The following is an 11,204-nucleotide window of genomic DNA, read 5'->3' as shown; positions in this document are numbered from 1 at the left end:
GCGTGATCAGAACTAGAGCCAAGCTTGCACAAAAATCCACTCCTGGTTTCCCCCCAAGCATTATTTTCAGCAACCCGGGGACATTTTTAAAATGTTGCTGCTGTTAAGACAGCTGGGCATCAGAAGGCCTTGCCAATCTGCTGCAGGTTTCCCAGAGATCTACCTTCTGTTCATCCCTAGACTAAAGCTGCACACACACAAAAACTCCACACTTATCAACAACCAGCCAGTATCATCCAGATTGTAAGGCACCATCTGCACTACACATTTACAGCAGTATCATAACCATTTTAAACAATCTTCCCCTAAAGAGTCTTGGGGAGTGTACAGTAGTTTGTTAAGGGTGCCGAAAGCAATTGGGAGACCTCTGTTCCCCTCAGAGAGCTCCAATTCCCAGAGTTCCCTGGAAAGTGGGATTAGTTGTTGCAGCACAATTCTATGAAGGCTAGCAAACTAAGATATTCAGGAGACCTCACCCATACATGCCAGTCTCCCCTTGATGGTGCAAGAGTCTCTGTCCATCACAGGCCTGTTAGCTAGGGTTGTGCAGAAGCAAAAATAAAAATCCAAGAAACTGGAATTATTCTCCACATCTGCTTTCTCCAACCTACTCTGCCCACCACACCCGTTTGGGACCCCGTTTGGTATGATGCTGATATGGAGCAGGCATGGCTGAGATCATGCAGGAGATCATCTCTGGATGGTTTTGACTCTGCATGAAGAGAAAGAAAGGGGAAATGCAAGATAACTTTGAAACACACACAAGCACCACACCAAGGGACCAAGGGACTCAAACATATGCTGACAGCTTCTGGTTGTATAATAATAGTTCATTGAGAGGTCTTCTGCAACAAACCGACATCTGCCCATAAACAGACCTTTCGCAATCAGGGAAGTGGTGGGGGAAAGCATGGCAAAGTGTGGGGTGGCACTTCCTTGATGCTATCCAAAAACAAAGCAGAATAATGTTCAATAAATAGCTGGTGTCGTCCAGCCTTCCCTTCCTGCAAACAAATCAGGGCAAATACTCAAGGAGCGACGCTGCAGGAGAAACTGTGGACTTCTCCTGAAAATATTTCCTAGACGCCAGGGGGTGCTGTGCACACACCGTGAAACCTCTGTCTGCATTTTGCCATCATTCAAAGCATGAAAAGAGCACCAACCATGCATTGCAGCACTAGTGTAACGACAGCTGCTTTGCTGTGCTCTGTTCTGCTATTTAAAAAAAAAAAAATCATTTGCATGCCAAAAACCATTTTCTCCTTTTGGGTCATAGAACTCGGAGAAAACCAATAGGTCACCTCCTGGTCCAGTTCCCTGGGTTTCAGGCCACATTCCTAATACAAATCCCCCCCCACCTGAACCCTTTGAATAGATGAATTTTTCAATTTTGGTTTCTCATTTTCCCAGTTTAAGTTTAGACCTTCATTTTCCTTCATCAGTTTGTGAGGAGGTTTTGTTTTTTTTAAGTCCTCTCCTCATTAAAATCGACCAACATTTTAGTGCAAATTTCTCCTAATACACCATTTGTCCTGACAAGCACATTTTTGCAAACAATTTCCCACAACGTAAAGATTTTAAATGTTATTTTCACTAAATATATAGGCATTTTAATGCACATTTCCCCCTAATAGATGCACGTTTGTACACATTACTGGGTTGGATAACTGTTTTTACAAAATTCAGAAAAGGATAGCTGTGTTTCAGTTTGCAAACAGTTTCAGAAAACTGTTTTAATTAAGAGCCAAACCAAATTTCTTCCCTTTTTTACCCAAGAATTATTAATTAATTAAATTATTGCTTTCCTTCTTAGATTTGTTAATCGCTTGCTACCAGAAGTTCTCCAAGTGACTTACAATACTGTTGAAAACATAAATACGGTAAATTGATAATACCAGAAAACAAGGGGGTGGGGGAAACAAACCCCATAATAGTCACACCAAGTTTTGGCAGCACAGAATAACTAGCAATATCATCCTAAGTCTATCAAAAGCCTGGAGGGGAAAAAATGCAAGTATTTACCAGAAACTGATAAAATGTACTTGGAGCCAGGAAGACCTCACTGGGGAGAGCACTCCACAGATGAGGAGCCATAACTGAAAAGCCCTTATAAACAGCGTCTGATTCTCCCTCGGAGCTGGGACCTGGAGAAGGGCGTGAGATGATGATCTAAGGGCCTGCGTGGGTTCATATCCGCAGAGGCATTCTAGAAAATATTGGCGTCCCACGCAATGAATAGCTTTAAATCTCAAAACAAGCACTTTGAATTGGGCTCAGAAGAGGCAGCCAGTATAGCTTGGAACAGAGAATTGATGTTATATTATCTGTTCATCTGAAACCTGTCAACAGGCAACCACATTCTGCATGAACTGAAGCTTAAAAGCTTGTTTTTCCTATCACATTCACGTTCTGTCCAACCAAATGCATGGCATTCCCAAATATGATCACCAGGTGGTGGTGTTTGCGCATATACTGTACAACCCCACCCCACCCGCTTACCCACCCCTGGCTTTCCTTGGAAACTTGCCGATGATGGCGAGGCTCTCAATATATAAGCACCCCACATGAGCGATGCATTCTGGGATATATCCCAGAATCCTCTGCTGTGCACAGTGGTTCTGTGGCAAATGCAAGAGACTGCTCCTCAGTGGATAAAGCCAATGTTGAGAATATTTCTCTGAGGATAGGAGGTGTCTAAAACTAACAATATAGCATGTTAATTCAGAAATTTAAACTCTCACACAATAGGCATTTTTGATCTATTTTTCATACCCAGCCATAAAATCCTACTTTGATATGTGTCACAAGGGAGGCTCAAAAGCAGGGGAAATGTTTCCTTTCACCACCATATCAACTTAAGAGAGAGAGGTTGTCACAAGGTGGGCAGAGAAACCATTGAGTTTAGAGCCAGCCCGACTTCTGGGCTGGCTGGTCATTGGTTCGTGGCTCGCAAGATTCCTGCTGCATTCCCTGGAGGTTGAAAATGCTTCGGATCACTTGCTCTGCTACCTACACCAAGCTGATCTACCCATGATACAAATGGAGGTGATAGAATTCTGGACTGTACTGTTTTAGATTACACAGCTTGGAATGCTCTTCCCATTTACCAACAGCGGCAGTCCTGACATGCAGTAAGGTAGTTCACCAGAGAGAAGGTTTGAGCAAAGTATTTTGTGCTACTTTGCTTCACACAAGGGACTTGTGGTAGATCTCTCTCATTCTCTCTCTCACTTTCTCCTGCAGTCTCAAGTGTAGTTGGAATTCCTGTGGACAGTTCTGGTCGCTTCACCTATAAAATGATATTTCAAAGTCGTAAAAGGTTCAGAAAAGGGCAATCCAAATGATCAAGTGGATGGAGCAGCTCCCTATGAGGAATGGTTGCAGCATTTGGGGCTTTTTAGAGGAAAAGTGAGTTAGAGGGGACATGGTAAGAGGTGTATAAAACAGAGAAAAGTTCTCTGCCCTCCCCATAGCACTAGAACCCAATGAGATAATCCAATGAAGCTGAATGTTGGAAGATTCAGGCCAGACGAAAGAAAAGACATCTTTGGAACTCACTTCCACAGGAGGCAGTTATGGCCACTGACTTTGGATGGCTTTAAAATATGAATAGGCAGAGAAATGGAGGATAAGGTTATCAGTGGCTATTTAAGCCATGATAGCTATACTCTGGATGGAGGCAACAAATACTTCTGGAAACCAGTTCCTGGAAACTGTAGGAAGGGATGGTGCTGTTGCATTCAAGTTCTGCTTGTGGGCTTCCAAAAATGGGCACCTGGGTGGCCGCTGTTAGAGCAGGATGCTCGACAAGGTGGGCCACTGGCCTGATCCAGGAGGCACAGCCCAGAATTTTTAGGCCTTATTCCTGCTGGCTAAGTGAAGGAAGACACCTGAAGGGGGTCCCACAGGTTTATGAGAGAAGGGTTGTATGGTTTGAGGAAGAAGAAGGCTGAATTTATAATGGAAAACGGGTTCTCTTATTGCATCGCTTTCAGTTTTTTTAAAACCGTGACCAATTTTAAAAACCAGAAGAATATTGTGTTGCCGTTGTTTTGAACATATGGTGCCTACAGTTTTAAGGAATTTAGGAGTGAGTTTGTTTTTTAGGGTTTTTTTTTTTTTTTGCAAAGGGAGGAACCCCCATTTGTTTTCCTCGTGTAAGACCAGGTGTTTTCACCTTCCTCAAAGACAGCTTTCACCAGCCATGGTGCTCTCCAGATGAGCACCAGGTTAGGCCTGATAATCTCTACCTGACCTTGAAGCTCACTGGGCGGCCTTGTGTCACTCACTGTCTCTCAGCCTGTAGCCTACCTCACAGGGTTGCTGTGAGGAGACAGAGAACCGTGCATGTCACGTTGAGCTCCTTGGAGGAAAAGTTGGGATATAAATACAGTAAATCAGTTAATGGGACTTGTAGTCCAAGACCTCTGGAGGGCACCCGGTTGGCGATGTCTGCCTTAAGATACCTGAGCAAATAACAGAAGGTCTGACCCCTTGGACTTGTAGGGTGCCAAAGTTTGGAGCTCTGGGTCCCAGCACCTGTCGGTTGCTCAACATTCCGTTCCATTTTGGAATTCCTGGTCGTTTTTCTTTTCTTTCTCAAAACCGTTTCGACTTGTTAGGTTGGAAACCCAATCCCCTGCAGGCTATGTGCACAGCCGACCCAACCTCCTCAGGGTTATTTTGGGCTGTTGCCACATCGCTTAGGAGGCTTGAACCAAGCAAGACCCAGAGAGGAAAATTACACTATTATACATGTGTATATATTCAAGCAATCCTGGACTTTGCCCCCGAGACAAAGCAGGATGTTGAGGAAGGCAGGTGCCACGCAACAGCTATGGCCCAGACTTGTGAGATGCAGATTATAGCCCGGTAAACGAAAAGGCCCCTCATTTGCAGACCTTGCTTGCAACATGCAGTTCAAGGGCAAACTCTGCAGCATAGCTAGAGGCTGCGTTCAGCCCGGTGTTATGAAAACAAGAGGAGGAGCCCTTTTGGATCGAATCAAAGCTAGTCCGGCATTCTGCTTCCAGTTGTAGAAACCAGACTTCCCTCCCCACTTTTAATTATTCTTCATTAGCTGCGTTTATATTCTGCCTTTCCTGAAATATGCCCCCAGACCTGGTACAGAGACAACACCTTAGAGCATGTACAGAGTGCATCTCTCACCACCCTCAGAACAGCAACCTTTTAAGGAACTGAATCCTGGAAGTTTGCTCACCTGGAAGTTTTCCATTTGTGAACCTGAAAAAACACACACATTTTGGATGCTATGATGCAGTTCTGTCTAGTATCTGTTGTTGGGGTTTTTGGTGGGTAACCTCTGGTACTTGCTTTGAAACTCCCCCATTTGGAGGTGGGTAAAGAAGTACCTTGAACATACACAGAGTGCACATTTCTGCCATGCTGCATGAGAGGGATACTCAGAAGAAATGGGGCTGGCTCTTATGTTTGGGAGGGCGCTAGGCAAACTGTCCTCTGTTAGGAGCCCCGCTCTGGTCGTGAGGCCTCACAGGCTTACCTGGTAGTAGAAGTTCCCAACCAAGGAAGATGTAAGAGTGGGGAAGTCTGTTGATTTCAGACTCTCATTATTCAAGACTTCAGTTCATCTCTCCACATTTCCACATCAGTTTGCCATTTTTTAAAATAATAAAAAGTCCTCGTGAAAATTCACTAGCATTTTAGTGCTAATTTCTCCAAAGAGGAAACATTTTTGCAACTGTTTCCCCTAATGTAATGCATGGCTGCATGTTATTTTCACCAACACATGCATTTCTCATGCCACACTTTACCCTAGCATATGCATTTTTGTATATGTTAATTGGCTGGGGAACTACCTTGCAAAATTCTGAGAAGTGCAGATTTGGTTTGCATCTTGTTTTGGAAAGGGAGAATTAGCGTGAACTGAACTGAATATATCTCCCATCCCTAGTGAGAATTTTTTTTTAAAAAAAGACACATACACAACTGAATTCCAGATAACATTTCTTTTAGGAAAATAAATCTACATTCAGGTTGCCTGCAGACTGTGTGTATTTTATGGGACAGATTCAACTGCATGTTAGAACTTTGTGCAATCAAAGTGCAGTTTAAAAGGACGTTTCACAGTTAGGAACATGAAGAAGAAATCAGAGTGTGGAATAAATGACTAACAGCAAGACACGTATCCTCCACACAAGCAAATTCAAATGAATGTTCAGTAAAGACCAGACATTAGCCTCTGTATAAACTTTGTGCAAACAAATCAGAATGAATATACAGGTTATTTGGAGAAGCCCTCTGTCCTTTTTCAATGGTTAACTGAAAACTGAGATGTGGCAGCTGGACCCTGGGGCAAATTTTACTCAGGGGGGGGGGCACAAAGCCAGCCCCAGAAGCTTCTCCCGAGTCTCAAATGCCTTCACAATTCCTATCATCTGCCTCCTGATTTGAACAGATTCCAAAACCACGTGGGCTTGCCCATTGCTCCAACATGGTCCATGATGGAGAGAAGGAAGCTCTTCTATCTCCACTGCTGACATGCTAGCCACCATTGGCCCCTCCCTCAATGGTTGCCTAGCAACAACCATTCCACCAGGCTACCCGAACCGTTTCCATTTCAGGGTGTCCTTGTCAGAACTGCAGGCTGTATCAATTAGCACCCTTATGGGGAGCACAAGGACCTTTGATCTGGTGGAGCTATCTGCTAGCAGAAGAGGATCCCTCTCCCCCTGACAGTGCCCAGCACACCCCCAGACTGCTCTGGACAGTTGGGGGATCCCCTCCGAGTACAGGGTGAGACAGCATGACCATGGAAGGGGTGCTTCCCCTCTTTTACCAGAGGTCTCTGCTGCAGAAAAAAAAACATACGACGTTCCAACAAAAAACAATAAAAAATTCCTTCCAGTAGCACCTTAGAGACCAACTAAGTTTGTTTTTGGTATGAGCTTTTGTGTGCATGCACACTTCTTCAGATGCATGCACACGAAAGCTCATACCAAGAACAAACTTAGTTGGTCTCTAAGGTGCTACTGGAAGGAATTTTTTTATTTTATTTTGTTTTGACTATGGCAGACCAACACGGCTACCTACCTGTAATACAAAGTTCCAGTTGGATTTCCACCCTTCCAAATTGCCTGAGCTTGTATTTTTCCTCTTCCCTCCCTCTACCCTTTTCCATGTGTGCCATGTCTTTCACATTGTAATCCTAATGGCAGCGATGATCTTACCACCTATCTTGTAAGCTGCCCCAGGAGCCTTCCTGGCCAAAAAAGAGTGCTTTAAATGTTCATTTTAAATTGTGCAGCTTCTGATGGACTCAACAATATCTGGAGCGGGGCGGGTGGGTATTGACAATGGTGTCTTCCTGGACTAGCTGTGGAATGGGAATTGGGAGGCCCTTGTGCTAGAGTCTCACACACAGACATGGTTTCAGCAGTTTTTCCAGCCTGGCACTGGGGGATTTTTTTGAGCAAGAGCTGTTGGATCTGCACCCCAATGCCAGCTGCCTTGTATCAACTCCCTTCTCTCCAGAGGTCTCTTTGAGAGGAGGGGATTTCCCCCAAGACTTTTGCTCCAGAGGAGTCCTTGCCTGTAGTCAGGCACTTGCAGGGGGTTGGGCTAATGACCCTTGGGTCCCTTCCAACTCGAAGCTTCTATGATTTAAGGTGCCACCTATCCTTGTAACCCAGGCTGAACTTAATCTGGGTGTAGATGACCCTGACTCATCCTCATTGTAGAATTATGGCTCCTTCCCCAAGATGGAGCTTGAGCCACGGACTGCTGTAAGGCCAGGGCATTCTGGGACTCCTCCGATGAGGACTCCCCTGGCCGGGAAACGACACCTACAATCTTCCAGTGACAAAACAGCCCCAAAGAACTTTCATCAGCCAGTAAAGGATGCATTTTGTCAGGAGTGTGGTGTTATCAATCCTCTCAAGGACGCTAGTTCAAAACAAAACTAATGAGTTGAGGCGGTCTTTCACTGGTATCCCATCTTCTGACAGACATTTACCCTGTTGTTTAATTGTTTTTGGTGTTGATGCATATGTTCCTCAGCTCAATTACAGTACCATTTCCATATTTTGCATCTTGTTGTTTACATGCTGTTTCCCTGATCTTTTAATGCTAAACGAACAGTGCTGCATTTTGCAATTCATAACCAGATTCCCCCAAAGCAAATACTGAGCCAGTGGAGAATATGAGGGGTGGTTTTTGCACTTGCAGGATTGGAAGTGTGCCCTGACGCGTTCAGTGGAACTTAGTCCTCCCCCCGGCCCAAAGATGCATAGGATTGCAGACTAACGGTGCAGGATCTGAGTGTCGGGACTGGACCACCTGGATCCTTAACTGACATCAGACAGCAGTTGGAGCATCAGGCCAGGACGAGGGAGCTGGGTTAAAATCTAAACTCAGCCATGAAACGTCATGGGTGATGTTGGGCCTGTTGTCAGATACCCCCTTGCTGTGATTCCTACCCTCAAAATGGATTTACCACAGATAACTCTGCCAGCCTAGCCTACCTCCAAGGACTGTTGTAAAATAGGGAGGATGGGAACCTGTGCCCCCCACCAGATTTTGTTGGACTCTTAGCTCTCATCATCCCTGACCATTGGCCATGCTGGCTGAGGCTGATGAGAGCTGGCACCCAACATCTGGATGGCCGCAGGTTCCCCACCCCTCGATTAAACTGTGCTTCTTAAATGGATAAAACTCTGGCAATACAGCGTCACCATGACAACCTCCAAATGCACAACCTTCCCTTTTTTTGCAGGAAATTCCCTTATTCCAGCGCCGTTTCCCACTGCAAAAAAGGGAAGGTTGACAGCTATGCTAATAGGAAGCTGTTTGTCCGGATAGCATGGGGCTGCAATGATGATGAATTAATGTGGCCAGCTTCAACTCAAGTTACCTCAGAGTGTCCTCGCTGATTTTATTGCGAATGGTTCGAGATACTTGCAGAATGTCATTTTTCATTTCAGCCACATCAAAGCTGGTCTCAGTCTGGGCAGAAGCCACAACTGGGCTCTCCACACACACACACACACACATGATTAGCAGCAACCACAATGTTTCCTTTTAATTTTTTAATTAAAGATTATAAGGGGGAGAGAGGAAAAGGAGACAAGATTCACATAATATAAAATAAATAAATAAATGTAGGTCCCCAAATGCATATTTGGGTTAAAAACTAGAGTTTATTTCTCTGAAATACAATCTTACTGATGTTTACTCCAATGCTTGACAGACCTTCAGAGGTGCTTACTCTTTGGTAAGTGCTAATTTTTACACTGATATATTTTTATCACATAAAAGTGGTTTATATTAAAAAAAAAACTATTTTAAAAATGACATGTTGAGGCTAGGGGTGGAGGAAAAATTCAATTCAGTTTGCCTTTAAAGGCAAACCCACCTAATTTGCACCTTCCAATAAAAAAAGTGAAGTGAAACATAAGACATGCTTCAAAATTTGCTGAGAGTTGTTAAGAGACCCCTTTCTACCTCACAAAGCTACAATTCTCAGTGGTTTAGCAACCACTCTCACTTCAGAAGCTCTGGAGATTGTAGCTGTATGAGAGGAATAAGGGCTCCTAACATCTCTCAGCGGGACACGGGTGGCACTGTGGGTTAAACCACAGAGCCTAGGGCTTGCTGATCAGAAGGTTGGCTGTTTGAATCCCCACGATGCGGTGAGTTCCCGTTGTTTGGTCCCAGCTCCTGCCCACCTAGCAGTTTGAAAGCTCGTCAAAGTGCAAGTAGATAAATAGGTACCGCTCAGGCGGGAAGGTAAATGGCGTTTCCGTGCGCTGCTCTGGTTCTCCAGAAGCGGCTTAGTCATGCTGGCCACATGACCCGGAAGCTGTACTCCAGCTCCCTTGGCCAGTAACGCGAGATGAGCACCGCAACCCCAGAGTCGGACACGACTGGTCCTAATGGTCAGTGGTCCCTTTACCTTTACCTAACATCTCTCAGCACCCTTAAGAAACGACAGCTCCCAGAATTCTTTGGGGGGGGGGAAGCCATGACAGTATAAATGGATGGCGTGAATGTGGCCATTGTCTAACCTCCTCACAAGCTCTGTAAAAATGAATCGGGTTGAATGCTCAATAACCAGGTCATCTAGAAGCAACCTTAGAATACGGCCAACTCAGAAAATGGCGCTTTATGTGGCTGTTTTTTTTAATGGTTGTGTCCAGTCCGTTCACAGCTACCGCTTTCTGTCTTCAGTTGATTCCTGCATTAGAGGCTACCATGTAGATTCTAAATTGTAGCATCAATGGCCAAATAAATGTTTGATCTGGAGCTCTTAAGACCGCTGCATCATCTCGTGAGATATTCGATTAAGTTTCTAAAACTGGAGATCAAAACATATCTGTGTTTCAACCGATCCCAGTGGGTTGGTTTCATTTCTAATCTCTGAAGTCCATAAATTAATTAGCATTCAAACTCAGAAAACTGTTTCAAGTAATCTGCCGTACCTTTTATTTAAATAAAAATTCAGCTTTATTTTCCCATCTCCCTCTACCTGTCAAGCATTGAACTTTTTGAAAATATGAATTTGGAACACATCCATCAAGGCAGCGTCATGGTACCCTCGCTGGAATTTTTAATTTCCCCAGTGTAAAAAGAAGAGGTTTGGGGGGGAATGACTATGAATATTAAATAAACAAGAGAAAGCACAGCATATCCCATATATAGACCAATCAACTCAACTCACAGCTATCCAATTTAAACAGGTGATTTATGAGAGGAGGGGAAGAAAGAAGTCTCCGTTTCTTTTAACATTAGACAGATCTGTCCTAATCCAAACAAAACACCCACTTCCCTTGACAGAACTCAAGCTCCTCTTGTTTACTGTTTTTTCTTTCTTTCAAATGTTAATTCCTTTGTTTCAAAAATCCAAGAGTCGAGAGTACCCAAGTTTTGGCACAGAAGGTTAGCAGTATTGCTATCAGGCCTTAATATGGGTCTGTGTTCTGCCTTAGATGGCAGAATGCAGCCCTGGAAGAATCCAAGTAACAGCAGCAAGGGTGTCCCTGAGCATGTGCAGAATGCCTCTCTCCCCAGAGCAATCACAGCCAACTCTCGGCACGCCTGGAATCATGAACCAAGGCTCCTGGGCAGTTGTCTTGAGATCTGGCATCCTTTCTGTTAAAAATTAACACACTAGTTGTTGCTACTACGGGTCAACGATGTGTTCATGATTGAGCAGTAATCCAAAAGTG

Source organism: Lacerta agilis, chromosome 15, assembly GCF_009819535.1.
Source record: "Lacerta agilis isolate rLacAgi1 chromosome 15, rLacAgi1.pri, whole genome shotgun sequence".
In the NCBI taxonomy this organism is placed as follows: Eukaryota; Metazoa; Chordata; class Lepidosauria; order Squamata; family Lacertidae; genus Lacerta; species Lacerta agilis.
The sequence above is the reverse complement of the archived record's forward strand: the minus strand, read 5'-3'. Positions refer to the sequence as shown.